The sequence below is a fragment of the Vicia villosa genome, linkage group LG2 (assembly GCF_029867415.1).
Source record: "Vicia villosa cultivar HV-30 ecotype Madison, WI linkage group LG2, Vvil1.0, whole genome shotgun sequence".
Lineage (NCBI taxonomy): Eukaryota > Viridiplantae > Streptophyta > Magnoliopsida > Fabales > Fabaceae > Vicia > Vicia villosa.
Window position 1 is genome coordinate 84781382 of NC_081181.1, and position 19652 is coordinate 84801033.

Below are 19652 nucleotides of genomic sequence, written 5' to 3' on the forward strand. Positions count from 1 at the left end.
GGGCAATGTTCAAGTCATCCATGCCTTCCCACAGAGCCGGTTTCACAAGATCATATCCCCACAGAGTAATCCTTAGGAAGATATCTTCAACTGTTCCCGTCCCAACAGAGACTTAGTTCCTCAACAGAGTTTAACTGCCGGTTCCCCGACACATTTCTCTTCTTCAAAAAGGGTTATTCATCTCTCTTACCCTAGTCAGGGTACACCAAGATCAATCATTCAAATGGTTCACATCCCCAAGTAGAAATCATAAATCCCCAGCTAAGCATCTTCAAAATAAGATCAGACATCAAAATCATAATGATATGGAGACTTATTTTTCTCAATCAAGAAGGAATCATGAATACACTCCAAAAGGCATAAGCCGTGTTCATACATCATATATTATATACATATCCATACATTGCAAACAGCGTCTCATGATAAACGCATACATATAAGTTTCTCATTTATTTTGAGAAACTTATCACATAATACATGCATCATGATATTGCATAAAGATTAACTTTACCTTTTTTCAGAACACAGGTACAAACAGATAAACAAAATCTTCAATCTTCAAAGATCTAATTCAGTTACTACGAACGGTACTGACACGGTCAACTCCCAAAGATCTAATTCTATCATCACGAACGGTGTAGACACGATCATCTTCCAAGATCTAATTCAGTTACTACGAACGGTACTGACACGGTCAACTCTCAAAGATCTAATTCTATCGTCACAAACGGTGTAGACACGATCATCTCTCTAAGATCTAATTCAGTTACTACGAACGGTACTGACACGGTCAACTCTCAAAGATCTAATTCTATCATCACGAACGGTGTAGACACGATCATCTTTCCAAGATCCAATTCAGTTACTACGAATGGTGCTGACACGATCAACCTACAAGGATCTAATTCTATCATCACGAACGGTGTAGACAAGATCATCTTCCAAGATCTAATTCAGTTACTACGAACGGTACTGACATGGTCAACTCTCAAAGATCTAATTCTATCGTTACGAATGGTGTAGACACGATCATCTCTCCAAGATCTAATTCAGTTACTATGAACGGTACTGACACGGTCAACTCTCAAAGATCTAATTCTATCATCATGAACGGTGTAGACACGATCATCTTTCCAAGATCTAATTCAGTTACTATGAACGGTGCTGACACAATCAACCTACAAGGATCTAATTCTTTCATCACGAACGGTGTAGACACGATCATCTTCCAAGATCTAATTCACTTACTACGAATGGTGCTGACACGATCAACCTACAAGGATCTAATTCTATCATCACAAACGGTGTAGACACGATCATCTTCCAAGATCTAATTCAGTTACTACGAACGGTGCTGAAACGATCAACCTACAAGGATCTAATTCTATCATCACGAACGGTGTAGACACGATCATCTTTCCAATATCTAATTCAGTTACTACGAACGGTGCTGACACGATCAACCTACAAGGATCTAATTCTATCATCACGAACGGTGTAGACACGATCATCTTCCCAAGATCTAATTCAGTTACTATGAACAGTGCTGACACGATCAACATTCAAAGATCTAATTCTATCATCACGAATGGTGTAGGCACGATCATCCTTCAAAGATCTAATTCAGTTACTACGAACGGTGCTGACACGATCAATATTCCAAGATCTAATTCTATTACTACGAACAGTGTAGACACGATCATTTTTCCAAGATCTATTTCAGTTACTACGAACGGTGCTGACACGATCAATCTCCAACAAACACTTCTCAATACATCGAGCTCACATACAGCCTAACGTACGACTCATTCTAATACTTCTCAATACAAAGGATCCAGTCTAATATACGAATCATCCTAAGATACTACCTGATGTACGGTGTATTCTGACAATTATCAACACAGGGGACTTGGTCTAACGTACGACCTATCCTACAGCCTAACGTACGACTTAGTTATCCAGACATCTATCGATGCAATTGGACCTGGTCTAACGCACGACCCATCCTTCAGCCTAACGCATGGCTTTCCAGACATTTATCAAATGTAAATTGGATCCGGTCTAATGCACGACCCATCCTTCAGCCTAACGCACGGCTTTCCAGACATTTATCAAATGCAAATTGGACCCAGTCTAGCGTACGACTCATCCTAAAAGTATAGCCTAACGTACGACTTACTTTGACATTTATCAATACAATGGATTCAGTCTAACGTACGACTCATCACAAGTATATCCCTCAGGTACAGTCTAACGTACGACGTATTCTGACTCTCAAGTCTATCAAGCTGGATGGCATCTTTAAGCCCATCTCAATCAAGTCTCTCAACATCCGGATGGCATCTTTAAGCCCATATCCGACAATACTCTGCCTGGATGGAATCTCTATGCCCATCTCCGAAAAAGTCCCTTCACCATCAGCAAGGGCAAATTTCTTGGTATTCTAGTGTTCAATCATCTTCCACCTTCAGATTCCGACAGGCACACAAGCCAATCTACATCCTTAAGTGTAAGAAGATTGAACAGGGGCACCTGTCATACCTCAAAATTTTCCCATCATATTTCAAAATAGTTTGACTCATATGATCTTCAATTGCTCAAGACAATACAAGAATTAGGCTCACTTGCCTGCCTCCTAAGCAACAAGTCTTCAACTAGAGTTTTATCTCTCCCAAGGAGAAATCAACCTCTGATACCTCGAGTGGACTCCATAGCCTCTCATATGATTCAAATAATCCTCATGCCAAGTTTCAAGCTTTGATTCTCAAGATTGCCCAGTCAACAGTTCAAACAGTCAACAATCGACTGATTTGACCTAAAAGTCAACTGTGGTCAAAATACAGTCAAAATTCCTGATTTTTGGTCAACATCCTCATTTTGAAGTATCACTCATCATTTGATCAAGTATTGATCATGATTCATCAAGAAAAGATCAAAATCCACAAAAGTACAAAGTTGCTAAATTAGGGTTTCTAGGTAAAAGTCAACGGAACTTTAACCAGCCATATCTCTCTCATACTTTCTCACAAATTCCCCAACCAAAGCTCATTCTCTAGGAAATTTGATTCTCTACAACTTTTATGTTGGGCCCAAGGTCATGAAATGCTTCCGCATAAGAGATATGAGCCAATACATTACAGGTCCTTCTAGAAGCTCGCAAAAAGCAGTTTTTTGTCAAAGCCCATATCATCAAGATAAAATCTCCAAATGCAAAAAAGCTTCCAACGTGGCTTATAGAGGACATCTTGGGCTTTCCAAAAAGCCCTAGAACACTTCCATATGATAAAATTTGAATGAGTTATGGCTTGCGCAAGTTGAGCGATTTTGAGAAATTACACCTAATGCAAAGTGAAGAATTTTGTGTTTTAAGTAGTGGGCCATGGATTATGGATTACACACGTGATTTTAAGATCAAAATAGGACCAAGGACCATTTGGATTATATTTTATGGTTTTATTTTATTTATGTTTGAATTTATTCATATGAATTCATTTTTAAATCAAATAAAATCCAAATAAATCCAAATAAAATCATGTGAATGCCTCATCAACCAAATGAAGTCCAATGCCACGTCCATTTGATTTCTATTTTATTTTTATTGAATTTTTTATTCATTAAAAATTCAATTTAAATCAAATAAATGGAAAATATGAAAATATTTGCTTGGGTTTTATTTTTCAATCAATTCCAATCACTCCATATGCCAATAATATGATCAAATTTCGTGGTATTAGGGATTGGAAAGAGAGGAATAAAATTGGCCAAAAATATCAAGATTTCACACAAATTTTCAATCAAATCCTTTGCAATCTTTCTCTTACCAATCAACTTATTTTTTAAGCAAACTTTGCCCTAATTCTGAGCTTTATAAATACCTCAAGCCATACACAGGAGAGGGCACGAAAAAATTGGAAAAAGAACAAGGGTTTCCAAGCTTACCAAAATTCAAGGAAAGGTACAAATCAAGACTTGACGTTCCAACCAGTATCAAAGCCAAACATTCGTTCCAATAGTCTCCAGATGTATTATAAGGTATAACTGAACCATTAATCATGCTGGAACACCCCTAGGATTCGCTTCCCATGGTTGGCATACTCATGCATAATTTTAATTTTTCATATCTCATGTTTCAAGTACATTCAATTGAATTTAATTTATTTTTTGAGTTGCTGGAACCTTTTAGAAGGGATATGAATCTTTGTCTCAAAACTTTGACGTAGGAATGGGCGCAAACCATTGCTAGAGCATGAACATAAGGGTTGTTCGTTCTTGGTGATACAGCGAGATTGGATCCAAAACAAAGGTTCCATTGGACTCAGGGCTTCCTAATTAACGTTTCTGGGCGGCCAGGTTTAACATTTAAATCGTGTTTGCAAGTTTTTATTTTTTTGCAGGATTAGCTACGAACTTTCGTAGAGGATTCGCAGCAAAATTCAAGCAATTTCGTAGCCGGAATGTCCTGAAGAAGATGAACAGTGGCCGAGACTCTCTAACCACACACGGCATTGCATCATTGGACGGTCAACAAAAACAGACTATCTCTCTTTCTCTCATTGGTTGCAGCGTGCACACGTGGGTCCCACGTTGAACATTCAACCATTCGCGCAGTTTCGTAATTTGTGTTTTCGTTTCCGTCTCATTGAAACCAAGCCAATTCAGCACAAGTGGCAGAGGCACCTGAAGGGTAAATATTAGGGGTGGCAATAAAATCCATTAACACAATATCCATCCAATCCATCCTATAATTTATCCATCCAATCCATCCATTAAACAAAAAAATATTTTAATGGATTTATCCAATCCATCCATCAAATTATATGGATGGATTCAATCCATCCATCTTATTTTATAAATCCATTGAATATTATTTTATCATTTATTAAATAAAACTTTTTAATAAAAAATATATTAAACATTTAATATCTTTTCTTAAAACACAATAAGAAAATAAAATATATTTGAAAATTAGAAAAACATTTCAGATTCAATTTCTTGTTTCCAGATTTCTTCTTCCCCCAAACTTCAGGAATCACCACGTTTTCTCCAAACGAACGAAGAACCCTAATTTTGTATTCCCCCAATTTCATCTTCCCCCAATTTCACGATGAAACCATTTCGCTAGCAATTCAACTCAACATTTTGGTGCTACAATTGCAATTCAACTCAACGTTTCGATGCTACTATCTCAATTCATCTCAGCATCGCAAATTCAAATCAGCATCGCAACTTAACGTTTCGTATTCTCATAATCGTTGCCTCTTCTGCTGGATAGTCTCTCTGTAGCTTTTCAAGATTTCTCTTCGGCGACTGTTGATATATTTTTTGCGTTTTCTACTTCAAAGGTAAACCTATAGTATTATCTGGAAAAACCCATGAATGAGTAGGTACGCAATCAACTATAAAATATCTTATAGTTACTCATATTTCAATGTTGTTCTTGTGGCTGATTTGCTCAGGTGGAATCAAGGTTTTCGGTTGTGGCTTCTGGTGTAAATCATCAAGTTTAATCAAGAGAGCTTCAACATACATCATTGGTAGGCTTCTTACTCGAGATCATTGATATTTCCCGCGTTATATATTGTGTTCACAACTAAATTGTTTTAGATTATATCACTTTATTTGCCTTGTATTGTGTTAGATAATTGTTAATTAGGTTGGGTTTAAGAGTGGTTGATATGGTGAGCTTATAGTCAAACTTTATTCAGATGAGTTTCTGCTCTCATTGTTTTGGATTCGGAAATAGATTCAATGAAATTAGCAGGGTGAATGGAGAGTGATTTGTGGAGTGGTGAAGAGCAAAGAATGGTTGAAGAAGATAATGATGGAGAGTGGTGGGAGATTCTGTTATATAGAGGTTGATGAAAGTTGAGAACTTTGAATCTGAGCCATAGATTGAAGAATTATGTTACAAGTTGAAAGGTGAGATTGAATCAATTCTGAGGTTAGTTACATTATGTTTTTGATAAGCTGGAATTCCGTTACCCTTCTGTTTTGGTAGTTAGTTGTGAACTGAATGTTAGTTACAGGTTTAAAGCAGTTAGCCAATGTTAATAGAAGCTGGTGAAACTATTAGAAGTGAAGTTAGTTTTTTCTGTTGGATTCTGTTATGTAGTTTGTTAAGTGTTAGGATTCAGTTATTGTTAGTAATAAAATTGATGAATTGGAATTATGTTAACACAATTGTTATGTTCAACTTCCTATGATATCAATCTGTTTTGGATTTCCCTTTGAGTTCTTAAATATGCCTTGCCTGAATGCTTTTGTGTGATGAACTGACCTGCTTGATAATGCTTGTAACAAATCTGATCGGCATTTTACTTGATATTGAGCGGCGTGAATACGACGTGAGATTATGAACCTGGGCCGAGTTTGATGCAAACTGAAGCTGAATTGACTTTTAATTTGTGCAGGTGTATAGTGTGGGGACAAATGGACACAAGATTGGATGTATTCAGGTGTGATTGATCTGGTGACGGTATATGGACTGGTTTTTGCAAGGTGATTCAGTAAGGTATTTATATGAATGTATGCTGAGTTTATGGTTTTAGAGTGCATGTATGCGAGTTGTCGTGGAATGTTTTAGTTAGGAACAATTTAGATCGGTTAATGAACTAGAAGTGGTTTGATTATGTTAATAGTTAGGATTTGAACCACTAGGTGTGAGGCTGAATGTGTCTTTGAACCTTGAACTGTTTTTTGAATGTATGTATATGTGCTGGACTGTTTTTATTGGTTATCTGGATGTTACGTCGCAGGGCCTGATTCTGTGATTCGCTTCAGTTTAATGTAGGTTAGGAAAAGGTACATGGCTTTGCAGGGCCGATCTGGTTTTATGTGGCAAGTTTGGTTAGAAATGGTAGTGTGTGTATGCAGGGCTGTATTTGTGTCGAGTTAGAACTAGATAACATGGTTGATGTTAGTTCGAAACCAATGAGATTATAGCAATCAGAAATTAAATGCTGTTAGGAATTGTTAGCTACGTAAAAACTGATGCTTGGAAGATTTGTGTTAATGACGAAGTATATTTGTTATTTGTTGTGGTAATTTTTATGTGATGGGTTTTCTACCAGGTAAGTGCTATCTAGGTGTAGCAGTTTGGTTTTGCATTGTGATATTTGGAGATTGTTTACAGATCTTGTTAGTGTGAAATAGAAAGGTGTTCATGTAGTTTTTGGTTAGTCTAAAAAAGAGAGAAAAGCTTGGACCTGATTGGTGTTTTCGTTATAACCATTCTAAGCTGTATGTCAGTTTCTAAATGTGACAATCTCTAATAAAATGTTCTGCAAGTTGCAAGGGGTCAACTTAGCCTTACTATTGATTTTTCAATCAATAACATTTAGAACTTAAACTGGTAAGTCTCTGAAGAAGTGTGTAGAAATTGTTGGAATTCTAGACACATCTTATAAAAAAATAGAGCTTGACAACAAAATTGTCTAGACAATGTTCATATTTTAATTAGGTATTTGATATTGAAACATTAAGCTATCATAGATCTCTTAAAGACATTACGTAAAGGCTTAGAATGTAGGTGATTTGGTATATGTCCTTATTTTCATTTCTTTGCTAGTAATATTGTTTGGATAATATAATATAATGATGTGAGAGAAAAAATAGAGAGGATTTAATTTACTTTATCTTTAGATTTTGCTTTTCTTTTTCTTTTTCATTGATATCTAGATAGCAATCAAAATTTAATGTGAGTGAAAGATTTAAAGAATCAGCATATATAAAGAAGAAACAAGAAGTATAATATAGTGTGTGTAAGGTATATATTTGAGTGTGAGCCAATGATTTCATAATTATAACTCTATCATTTCTTATTGAGAAGTCACCATCTTTTCCAATCATAAATTTCATCATTACTCTCTTCATTTCAATTTAATGGATTATTTTTATCATTTTACTTTATGGCAGGTTCTTTAACTTGAAGATGGAGCAATGATGAGAAAAGTTTTGGCATGCAAAGAAGAGGTGGAAACGTGAAGAAATTGAGTGGCTTCAATCAGTTGGAATTCTCTTGTAGCTTAAGGACTTTGACTTTATGCAACTTGAATTCAACTTGTTTCAACTTGGGATATGTAGCTAGTAGTGTAATCTTGAATTTGAATCTTGTTTCACTTAGGAATTCTCTTTTGTAATTCAAGAACTTGATGTAATTGAAATCCAAAGGTTTGTACTAATTTTGTATCACTTTTTCTAAATATAAATAGAGATAGATACAGAGAGAGCAAGAAAGTGTGTTTTTTACGATTAAGAATACTTAAAATTTTTTTTGTGAAATTTAAATTTTTGAAAGAAATTTAAAAACAATGGGTATATTAATTTTTATTTGTGAAATTTAATTTTTTATGAAATTTAAAAGATAATTAACAATTTTTTTTTTTGTGAAATTTAATTTTTTTATGAAATTTAAAAAATAATTAACAATTTTTTTTTTGTGAAATTTAATTTTTTTATGAAATTTAAAAAATAATTAATAATATTTTTTTTGTGAAATTTATTTTTTTTTAAAAATAATTAACAATATTTTTTTTGTGAAATTTAATTGTTTTAAAAAATAATTAAGAATATTAAAAAAATTTGTGAAATTTAAAAAATAATTAAATTTTTTTTTAATTATTTGTTTGGATGGATGGATATCCATCCATTTGAAATATGTTAATGGATGGATTGGATGGATTTTATTCCTTAATGGATGGATTGGATTGGATTTTTATTAAGAAAATTTAGTGGATTGTAATGGATTAATGGATTGGTTTGATCCATCCATTAACAATCCAATCCATATCCATCCAATCCATCCATTTTGCCACCCCTAGTAAATATCCAAACCTGGGTTCGATCCCCAGGTATTCATGTTATTTTTAACAATTTATTTGGTTGCAGATCCAGTGCGCCTCACGCGCAGGCGCCTATCATAGGCCTTCAACGTGAGCCTTTAGATCTCTTTCCATGCCAGATCCAAGAGCCTAGAGCTGCAACTCCACCATGAACCTTCAGCAGTGCACCATACTGGATCCCAGCGGCCAGGTTTCTCTTTCTTTCTTTTTTTAGTTTTTTATTCATTTTTTTTTATTTTTTTAATTAGATATTTTATATTAAACTAATTAGTAATTAGATTTAATTAATTAGGAAACTTAGGCAATTAGAATTATAATTTTAATTAGGTTAGTTTTTTAACTTGCAAGAATAGTTAAAATAATTTATTTAGTAATTATTTTAGGTTGAAATTAAAATAATTTAATTTAATAATTTAATTAATTAGATTTTTAGGTTAAATAATTTAGGGTTATATTTTAATTTAATCAGGATTAGTTTTAATTAATTAGGTTTCTAACCAATAATTGATTTTTAGGGTTTGTCTAGCCTTTATTAAATTAAAACCTTAGTAACCCTAGAATCCTCAGGTAGGTGTTGTCCATTAACGCACTTTGTTCAAACCTTATTTAGGTCACAACAAGTTTTCTTAATCAACCTTAGGGGTTTAGTGTTAGGGATTGCATTTCCTTTTAACCTGGTATTTTTGCCTTTTATTTGCTTTTATTCTTTTTTGCCTTTTATTTACCTTTATTATTTTTGTCTCTTTATTTGTTTTTTTTAAAATGTAATTGTTTCGAGGTTGTAATACTTAAATTAGGATTTAATTTTCCGCAGAGGTTTTTTTTACAATTATTTGTATCTGCCCCAAAGCCATGTAATAGTTAATTAGGTTTTATTTTCCGCCTTTATTTTTCTGCCCACAGGTGTTTATTGTAATAGCGTAGGAACTTATATTCTCTGCCTTTAATTTCTGTATGATATTAACTGCGTGGTTAGTAACAATAAGGAGTGACAAGCCTGCTATTAAATTTAGTTTGCCTAAATTATAAGATAAAATATCCAAACTGAATCACCTGATTGTGGCACACACACACCTTTAGGGTAATCTCTCTCGTTGCCTTGTTGCCTGTTGCCTGTTGCCTCTAATTATACTAAAAAATAGTCAAGTCCCTCGATTCCGAGGATACCTAAAGCAAATGTTGCCCTCAGTTCATTCATCATCAATTTTGTCCCTCGATGTTGCCTCGGTAAATGATGATTTGTCCCAGTTGCTAAGGTATCCTCGCTTGTTGCCTAAAAGATTAAATGACTATTATATCCTTCCCTTAGACTACCTGTCCTCTTTATGGCAAGGACAGTCTTGTGGCGAACGATAATCTCGACGACCCTTTTACATCGGATAAAAGGACTTCCTACCCTCCTATGGTATAGATAGCCCTGAAAGGCTAAAAGAAATTTTTATAATGTTAAGGTTATTACCTCTTAATTGCTTGCTCTGATTTTAAATCTCTTTCTTACCCTTTTATCAAAAACCTTCAAAAAGGCTACGCATATTTACATGCTAAAGTCCTAATTCAAATCTTTTTCTTTATTTACTACAAACATTTTCAAACATTTCAAAGTGAGATAAGCAATTAAGAGCCCATGGAAAACCATGGATGCAAAGGGTGCCTTACACCTTCCCTTTGTATAAATTACCCCCCCGAACTCAAAATTTCTTTTAAAGGTTTTTTCTGTTCTTTTAGCCTTTCTTTAAATTGGATAAAATAAAAGTCGGTGGCGACTCTTGCTTACCGCGACATTTTCTTTAAAGTCAGTTCACCGTATTACAAGTAGACTCTAGAAGACTTAGAAGTTTCTAAGTGGTGTATTCCTAGAGTGATCAAGTTGTGATCAGTATACTCTAGAAGACTTAGAAGGTATCTAAGTGGAAAACCATTGTAATCAAGATTGATTAGTGGATTAAATCCTCAGTTGAGGTAAATCACTCTAACGGGGTGGACTAGAGTAGTTTCGTTAACAATGAACCAGGATAAAAATAATTGTGTTAATTGTTTTTATCTTATGAGTTTTTAAAGTCACACTTATTCAAACCCCCCCCCCCCTTTCTAAGTGTTTTTCTATCCTTCAAAGTTCATCTGGATCCCCAAGTGATAATGTGTTGGTTTAGTATTGATATTCCAAAGGATGGGAAATCTACCTTGACTCATAATGTCAAGTGTTGGCTTCTTATTTCGGTTAGACCGTTTCTTTCCTTAGCTTTTATTTTACGCATTAGGATAGCCTCTTCATCTCCTCCCCTTCTTAGATTTTCAAAATCTTCTCCCTTTTTCCAAAACCTTCTTATGTTTGTAAAACCTCTTTTAAAAACCTTTCTTTAATATATCTTTTGCCCTTAGTGGCTTTTCTTCAAAAGTTTATACACGATTAATTGTTGTAGTGAGTTGCGATACCCCACGATTTTGAAATTGATTGATATAATGATATCTTTTCCGCGTGAGAGCTAGTGGCATACTCTTTGATTTCCATCTGAGTTGGAGCCCTTCTTTCATTTGCGACGCAAAGAACTCATTTGTTCTCATGATCAAGATAAATGGCTCAGTATTTCTCTCCGACGACGATAACGTGTTTATTCCTTTTAAAAACTGTTTTTCCCTTTTAAGCGAAACTACATTAGCTCTGACTTCTCCATTGCACCGACGAGGTATGTAGGCAGAAGGCTCAATGTCTTGCCGAGCTTATTTTATAAAACAAACCCTTTTTTAGCACACACGACACAGATTTTCAAAAAAGTTCCTGTGGAATACCACAGATATGAGGGGTGCTTAAAATCTTCCCCTTGTATAATCAACACCCGTACCTAAGATCTCTTTCTGGTTTCAAACTTTGGGTTTTTTTGTTCTTTTCCCTTTTCCTTTGGAAACAATAAAGCGCGGTGGCGACTTTCACTAAAATATTGAGTCGAGTCAATTAATGGCTTCGATCTCAGATTTTCCCCGCTACACCATACTATCTCATATTAATTCACATTTTCCAATATATATGAATACACACTTTCACAATTAATCAACTAATCACTAGGATTCACGCCATACGGCTATCCACAGAGAACATTCGCAAAACGACATAATTGGCATAGAAATATTCTATTCTCAACATAAATATTCATGCCAAAACACAATTACGGTCAAATTCTTAAAATACTGTAATTTATCGGTAAACCGAATAATTTATTCAAGTCCAAGTTTATTCCAATCAAATAGACTTATTGAAATTAATTCAACTATTAATTTAATCAATCAATTAATCTATATAACCATTTAATCAATCAATTAATCTATATTCAAGTCCAGGAGGTTGGTGAACATATACTTCTTCATCTATATAACCATTTAAAAAGGCACTCTTAACATCCATCTGATACAGAGTGATGTTATTCTGAGTGGCAAAAGATATTAACAATCTAATAGATTCTAACCTGGCCACTGGTGCAAAGGTTTCAGTATAGTCAATACCTTCTTGCTGACTATAGCCCTGAGCAACCACTTGTCATACCCCAAATTTTCCCCACTTTTCATATATTTTGCAATGCCATTTATTTACGAATATATATGATAGCACAATTAGAAAAGGAGAATGTCTAAGGAAGTAGGAGAGGTCGTGAGTTCAAGTCCGGCCCTCTTCATATTTTTTATTATCATTTTTGCTATTTTCTTTTCTTTTTATTTATTATCACTATTAACATTATATTCTTAATTATTAGATTCTAGATTTTATTCTTAGTTTTATATTTGTGATTATTAGGAATAAACTTTTGATATTGTTAGTTTATAGGAGGTATATTTTAAATAATTAAGGTAGTTATTATTATTGTTGAAACAATTTTATATTATCATGCTAGAACTATATAACTAATAAATTTATTTTCCGTGTAAGATATTTTTATTAATATTAGATTTAGTTATTAGTTTTGTTTATTATTATTATTATTTTTTAATATTAGAATATTAGACCTCATTTTTTTAAGAGAAATAGGAATATGTACTGACAGTGTAAAATATTTTTACACTGTCAACCAATCACAACCATGTATCCAATTAAAACACAATTTTAATTTTAAAAAACTAATATGACATGGCAAGTATAATGATTTTGATTGGATGTATGTGTAAAGTTTGTTTACACTGTCAATGCACTACCTTTAAACTCTTTTTTTAATATTAGAGACTTTGGTCTTAAGTATTAGTTTTATTCTATCATTATCGTTACTTTTGATTTAGGTGTTGTTTTAGGAATATATCTTTATTAATACCACTGTTACTATATTATTATTAGCACTTTCTATAGATAGTTTCACTTTTAATTTGCATAAATATTGGGTCTTCCTCATTAATTTGGACCATCAAATAATCATTCTGAAAACAGCAACAAAGTATGGAGGAGTTTATTCGATCCATTCCCTTTCATACTCAAATCCGCAAAAATCTCAATATTCCCATTTGAATCAAATATCCTCCTTAAATTGAATGAAATCACAAACTGACATGAATCGGAATCAATAGCAAATCCTCCAAGAATTGCACAAAATCATTCTCCAATTTAATTTCGAAACTAAAATTCCAACTATATAAAGAACCAGAGATTAAGAGGAAAGGGAGGAGAAATCGAAAAAAAATTAGGAAAAAAGAGAACACAACAACTCTGTATCTTGAAACCAAACACCGCGACGAATCAATTCCTCCGATCGGCCATCACCGCCAACGAACAACACAGCCACGCCGGACACATAATCGCCGGCTTCTCTCCCTCAATCGCGATCAGGACGCCGACGAACAGTCACGCGTGAAGATCCAGCACCGGCCGCACGTCACAGACCGCCAGATCCAGCCGTCCGACCGCCACGAACAGCAACGCCGCTTCTCCGCCAAACACCCTCCAATTGCACAACCGCGACGCCAACTGCACTGCCAGGTAATCCCTCCGATCTGCTTTGTATTGATTCATTAGGATTGTTTTGTTGTTATCTCAGGTGTTTTGTTCTAGAGGAAGAAACTGAAAGAGGAAAGGTTGGAGGTTTTGTTTATGCTATTGAAGAAAATGAGATCAAAGAGGGAGATGGGAGCGTGTTTTTTTGAAACACAAAAGGGGCGTGTGGTTCTGATACTGGTATCATAATTTTTGGGTTTCTATGTTTTGTTTAATTTTATTATTATTATTAACAATTTTTTTTGTAATAAAAAAAAGGAAGAGAGTTATGGTTAGAGTTATAAATGGGCCTAGCCCAACTTCTATTTTACCACACCCTTAACTACTAACCTTCATAAGAATACACCCCCCCCTGCAAACTAAAAATTTTAATTGATAAAAACTAATTAATTTGTATTTGGTAATTCTATTAATTGTTTAATTGTTCATTTTTTTGATAAAATTCACATTAATTTTCTCCCCGAACCGACTATACTTATTAGTCGCATTAGGCGAGAAATAATTTTGATTAATTTAATTTATTAATGATAATTTAATTAGTCCTTTATTTAATTCTCTCCTCAACCCGACTAAAGCTATTAGTCGCAAAGACGAGAGATAAAAAATGTTAAAATCCTTTATTGAATTCTCTCCTCGACCCGACTAAATCTATTAGTCGCATTAGACGAGAGATAAAAAATACATAAAATTTAAAACACTTTTATTTGCTGCCCGCGACGATCGAATCTATCGATCAGAGTAATCCGCAATACCTCATAATCTGTTAGCTATAATGATCAAACCTATTGATCATCGCATCTAACAGTGACAAATTAAATCAGGGTTGTATGCCAAACCTCAAAACACTTTCATCTTTCAAAACAAATTTCAAAACTACGATAGGCCATTCAAAAAGCCTTCAAACAACCTCATATCAATTCTAAGGCATACAACCCTGTGCCCGAACTACGTTGACTCTGATTCTCCATAAGGAGATACGTAGGCACTTGGATAACCAAGGCGAGTCCCCTTCCCTAAAACCTCCATTCAGTTCAAATCGCACTTTTCACCCTTCTCATTTCCTTAGCTATTAAACCTGAATATTTAGCCATAAAACTGTTACCTTAGATTCAAAGCCATAGGAAAGGGTTGAGGGTGCCTAACACCTTCCCTCGACCTGATTATAATAATCTTACCCGATCTCTAAATTGCGTAGGGTTTCCTATTCGCCCTTCAGAATAGGTGGCGACTCTAAACCTTTTATTTTAGGGCGGGTTACTACAGCTGGCGACTCTGCTGGAGAAAAATCATTAATGGTGAATTATTATGCTCCTAAGGCTTGGCAGGGTTTAGGTTTAGGTTTTTGGCGAAATTTTTAAGGGTGTGGCTAATTCGCCATTTTAGGGTTTGGTTTAGGGTTATGGTTTTTTAATAAATATTTAATTTCTGTTTTATTTATTTATTTAATTTTTATCATTTGCCTAAATGTTAATTGTTTATGTTAATATATTTGCATCAAATGTTTAAATGTTATATTAATATATTTGCACTGCTGGGATTATAAAACTGTTGTCAAACCTAAGCGTGGGAATTATATTTAAGACCAGAGGGGAATTATATCGCCTACGAGTCTTATTATAATTTCACTCAGAGTGGGTTGAATATCCGGAAATGTCTGATACGAAGCTCGACTTTGTTGAGGGCAGGACTTGGTATTTGGCTGATCTCTCTGGGAACCTACCCCTAAAACTCGAACCTCATGGATAAATGAGTTGTTCTAAAATCCAAAGAGACAAAAAGTCTCGGCGGCTACAAACGACCCCATGAGACCTTCTAGAACATACCAATGGGAAGGGTAGGCACCCTAAGCCGTTACGTCGAACCTATGAACCTAGGGCTCACGTGCTTATGTGCTTATTATATGCATGTAATTTATATACTACGAATATAGATATTTCAATTTTGCAGGTTTTCCTACGCGTTCCCTAGCCTGTAGGGATTTCCTATATTGTATCATAGTCCCTAGCCTGTAGGGATTTCCATCTATCTATCATTTTCCACAGCCCTTAAAGGGTTTCCTTGGGTTTATCCCTTAAAATGTGTAGGGCATCCTCATAGTAACCCCCACTCTATACCACATTGCATTGCATGAAAAAAAAACCATAAAATAAAATATATTCATATACCATTGCATCATATGGGTTTATCATTCATACATGACATGCATTTCTACAAGGAGCTCATTCGCATCTTAACTTGTATTTGGAATCAGAGACTGCGAAGTTGATTTCTCGACATTTGAGGTAAATCATGGACAAATTTAGACAGACATGGCAGAGATTAGGGCTCAGATAGGGACTACTATGGGTCAATTTTTGGAAGTTATCCAAACCGTTACCAGTGGATAAGGAGAGTTAGGCAGCCTGTTCAGAGGCCGGATGTTACTGTTAATCCAAGTGGCGTTCATCGAAAAGTCGTCAATCCTACCCAAGAGGTCCTTTTGAATCAGAATGTTAGGAACATTATGCAAGTTCCTGTCAACGAGGCTCCGCACCGTGAAAATCTTTCTGTTTCGTCATATGATATCTTTAAGTTTCCAATGGATGAAGATGAGGGTAAGCTTCGTCTTTTGGATAAGAGATTGAAAGCTGTTGAGGATCGTGATTGCCTTGGTTTGGATGCTGCTAGTTTATGCCTGGTGCCTGATATCAAGATTCCTCCTAAGTTCAAAGTCCCCAACTTTGAGAAGTACAAAAGTACCACTTGCCCGATAACACACATCAAGGCATTTTGCAACAAGATGGCTCCTTATGCAGAAAATGATAAACTTCTAATGCACTTATTTCAGGATAGTCTTAGTGGGGCATCTCTTGAATGGTATACCCAGCTTGAAAGGACCAACATCCGAACTTGGAAAGATCTAGCCAAAGCCTTTTTCAAGCATTACAAACATAACAGTGATATGGCTCCTACCAGAATTCAACTTCAGGGTTTGACTCAGAAGGTTGACGAATCCTTTAGAGAGTATGCACAAAGATGGAGGGAGCTAGCTGCTAGAGTTCAACCTCCCCTCTTGGAACGAGAACTTATAGACATGTTCATGGACACTTTACAAGACCCCTATCTGAATCGGATGGTTGGATGTGCCGCTTCTAACTTCTCAACTTTGGTTGTCATAGGAGAAAGAATTGAGCACGGTCTTATGACTGGTAGGATTCAGAATGCTGCTACTAATTTTGAATTCCCAGAACAGGATGGTGAAGAAACAGGTACAATTTCCGAAGTTGGAGAGAAAGATCATGCTTATTCTCCAGTTCAGATCCCTTGCTATCAGATGACAGAAATTATTCCTGATCAGGATGCTCCACAAATCTGTGCTGCAACTATTAGCCGGCCACCAGTTCAATTTGTGCAACAAGAGCCTGTTCTATATAATCAATCAGTTAAGTATGCTCCGCAACAACAGCAAAGATATAAACAAAACCGTCGACCACAAGGTGGGCAGAATCAGCAAAGGCCCCGAAATAATCTAGAAAGAAGGAATGCTCCCCTAGATCCAATCCCTATGACCTACAGTCAACTCCTGTCACATTTGGTACAAAGATCAATGGTGGTTCCCAAGTTTCTTAAGCCACCAAAGTCATTCCCTCCTGAGTATGACCCCAATGTGCAATGTGAATATCATGCTGGATCAGTAGGGCACTCGACTAAGGATTGCAATGCTTTTAAAGCTAAAGTTCAACAGTTGATTGACAGTGAAGGATAGAAAAACACTTAGAAAGGGGGGGTTTGAATAAGTGTAGCTTTAAAAACTTGACAGATAAAAATAAATTGCACAGTTATTTTTATCCTGGTTCGTTGTTAACTAAACTACTCCAGTCCACCCCCGCAGAGATGATTTACCTCAACTGAGGATTTAATCCACTAATCGCACGGATTACAATGGTTTTCCACTTAGTCAGCAACTAAGTCTTCCAGAGTCTTCTGATCACACACTGATCACTCCAGGAACAACTGCTTAGATACCCTCTAAGACTTTTCTAGAGTCTACTGATCCACACGATCACTCTAGTTACAACTGCTTAGTTCACTCCTAAGACTTTCCTAGAGTATTCTGATCCACACGATCACTCTAGTTACAACTGCTTAGTTCACTCCTAAGACTTTCCTAGAGTATTCTGATCCACACGATCACTCTAGTTCCTTACAACTTAATGTAATCAATTCTAAGAGTTTACAAATGCTTCTTAAAAGCGATAATCACAAACTATGATATTTCTCTTAATCGTTTAAGCTTAATCTCACTAATATATTACAACAGCAATGTAGTGAGCTTTGATGAAGATGAAGATTCTGAGTTTTGATTTGAGCAGAGTTTAAGCAAGTTGATTTGAGTTGTTTTGGTGCGGAATCGTTAACCTTGCTTCTCATCAGAACTTCATATTTATAGGCGTTTGAGAAGATGACCGTTGAGTGCATTTAATGCTTTGCGTGTTCCGTACAGCATCGCATTTAATGTTATACGCTTTTGTCAACTACCTCGAGCCTTGTTCACGCTGTGTCTACTGACGTAGCCTAGAATAGCTTTTAACGTTCCTTTTGTCAGTCAGCGTAGCTTGCCACTTGTACTTCCTTCTGATCTGATGTTTGTGAATACAACGTTTGAATATCATCAGAGTCAAACAGCTTGGTGCATAGCATCTTCTGATCTTCTGACCTTGAAGTGCTTCTGAGCGTGATACCATCAGAACTTCAGTGCTTCTGTTCTCTTGTTCTTCTGATGCTTCCATAGACCCATGTTCTGATTCTGCTTCGACCATCTTCTGATGTCTTGCCAGACCATGTTCTGATGTTGCATGCTGAACCCTTTGAGACAAAGCTTCTGAGCGCTGAATTATGCGTATTCTTTATATATTTCCTGAAAGGGAAATTGCAATGGATTAGAGTACCATATTATCTTAAGCAAAATTCATATTATTGTTATCATCAAAACTAAGATAATTGATCAGAACAAATCTTGTTCTAACAATCTTCCCCTTTTTGATGATGACAAAAACATATATAAATGATATGAATTTGCGATCAGAAAGAACAGACGGCAAAAGACAAATTACACAGCTATAGCATAAGCATATGAATATGTCTCCCCCTGAGATTAACAATCTCCCCCTGAGATAAATAATCTCCCCCTGAAATAAATACTCGAAGAACTTTAATAAAAGACTTCCCTGATTATTTCGGTAGAGACGATCATATAAGCTTCTTGTCTTCAGAGAATTCCTAGCTTCTGACTTCTGCTTCCATTGGACAGCTTCAGAACTAGAATTTCCTTAGATCCCTGGAACACTCATAGCTTCTGATTCCTGCTTCCATCTAGGACAGCTTCAGAACTTGAATTTCTTTGATCTTCTGAACATTCACAGCTTCTGACTTCTGCTTCCATCTAGGACAGCTTCAGAACTTGAATTTCTTTGATCTTCTGAACATTCACAGCTTCTGATTTCTGCTTCCATTCAGGACAGCTTCAGAACTTGAGTTTTCTGGATCTTTAGAACATTCGCAGCTTCTGATTTCTGCTTCCCTCGGATAGCTTCAGATCTTTGAATTTCTACCAACATCACTTCATGCTAGATTTGTATCAGAACATTGTTGAATGTACCAGAGCATCATCTGAGCATCTCTACATCCTGAAATGTTACAGAACAAAAAACTAAACGACAAAAGTCAGCATGAACGAGTCAGAACATAAAATGTATATTCGAACACATTATATGTATCAGAGCCATATAGGCTAAAATAATGTATCAGAGCAAATAGAATTTTGTCAGATCAAATAGACAAATATGGATCAAATTCTATTATCAGTG

At 35.4% G+C, this 19652-nt stretch overlaps 1 long non-coding RNA gene across 3 annotated transcripts; it reads left to right on the top strand.

Moving 5' to 3' along the window:
- Positions 1-4687: 4687 nt before the first annotated feature.
- Positions 4688-8180, top strand: LOC131646367 (uncharacterized). 3 transcript variants are annotated; one of them, XR_009297438.1, is made up of 5 exons: positions 4688-5384; positions 5457-5534; positions 5706-5919; positions 6411-6511; positions 7915-8180. It is a non-coding gene; the product is annotated as an uncharacterized LOC131646367 (long non-coding RNA). The 3 variants fall into 3 exon arrangements; XR_009297439.1 differs by having other exon boundaries at positions 4688-5342; positions 5706-5941; XR_009297437.1 differs by having other exon boundaries at positions 4688-5342.
- The last annotated feature ends 11472 nt before the right edge of the window (positions 8181-19652 follow it).